The sequence below is a fragment of the Orycteropus afer genome, unplaced genomic scaffold, assembly GCF_000298275.1.
Source record: "Orycteropus afer afer isolate SDZICR_OR568_19922 unplaced genomic scaffold, OryAfe1.0 scaffold00070, whole genome shotgun sequence".
Taxonomy (NCBI): Eukaryota; Metazoa; Chordata; class Mammalia; order Tubulidentata; family Orycteropodidae; genus Orycteropus; species Orycteropus afer.
This window is the reverse complement of record NW_006921657.1, coordinates 6625227-6626439: the sequence shown is the minus strand read 5'-3', so window position 1 is coordinate 6626439 and position 1213 is coordinate 6625227.

Here is a 1213-nt window from a genome sequence, read left to right as displayed (position 1 = left end):
GAGGAGGATCTATATATACATATATATACAAACATATATACACACACATAATACATAATACACATATGTGTGTGTGTGTGTGTGTGTGTGTTGTTGGGTGCCATTGAATCAGTTCTGATTCACAGTGACCCTTTGTACAGCAGAATGAAACACTTCCTGGTCCTGTGCTATCCTCACAATTGTTGCTATGCTTGATCCCATTGTTGCAGCCATTCTGTTAATTCATCTCATTGATGGTCTTCCTCTCTTTGGTTGACCCTCTACTTTACCAAGTGTGGTATCCTTCTCCAGGGACTGATCCCTCCTGCTAACATTGATAACATGACAAAAGTACAAGAGGCAAACTCTGGTCATTCTCACTTCCAAGTAGCATTCTGGCTGCACCTCTTCCAAGACAGATTTATTTGTCCTTCTGGCTGTCCATGATATTCGATGTTCTTCACCAACACTGTAATTTAAAGGCATCAATTCTTCTTTAGTCTTCCTTATTCGTTGTCCAGTTTTTGAATGCTTGTAAGGTGACTGAAAATACCATGGCTTGTTTCAGTACACCTTAGTCTTCAAAGTGACATCTTTGCTCTTTAACACTTGAAAGAGATCTTTTGCAACTGATTTGCCCAAGGCAATAGGTCATTTGATTTCTTGACTGCTGCTTCCATGGGCATGATTGTGGATCCAAGTAAAATGAAATCCTTGGTAACTTCAATCTTTTCTCCATTTATCATGATGTTGATTATTGGTTCAGATTATTTGTTTTCTTTATGTTGGGATATAATCCGTACTGAAGACTGTAGTCTTTGATCTTCATCAGTAAGTGCTTCAAATCTTCTTCACTTTCAGCAAGCAAAATTGTGTCATCTGCATATCGCAGATTGTTGATGAATCTTCCTCCAATCCTGATGCCACATTTTCTTCTTATAGTCTAGCTTCTCAGATTATTTGCTCAGCATAAGTATGATGAAAGGATGTAGCCCTGATGCACACTTTTCCTGATTTTAAACTATGCAGTATCCCCTTGTTCTGCTTGGTCTATGTACAAGTTCCTCATGAGTACAAGGAAGTGTTCTGGAATTCACATTCTTCTCAATGTTGTCCATACTTTGTTATGATCCACACAGTCAAATGCCTTTGCACAGTCAATAAAACACAGTTAAACATCTTTCAGGCATTCTCTGTTTTCAGCCAAGATCCAGCTGACATCAATAATGATATC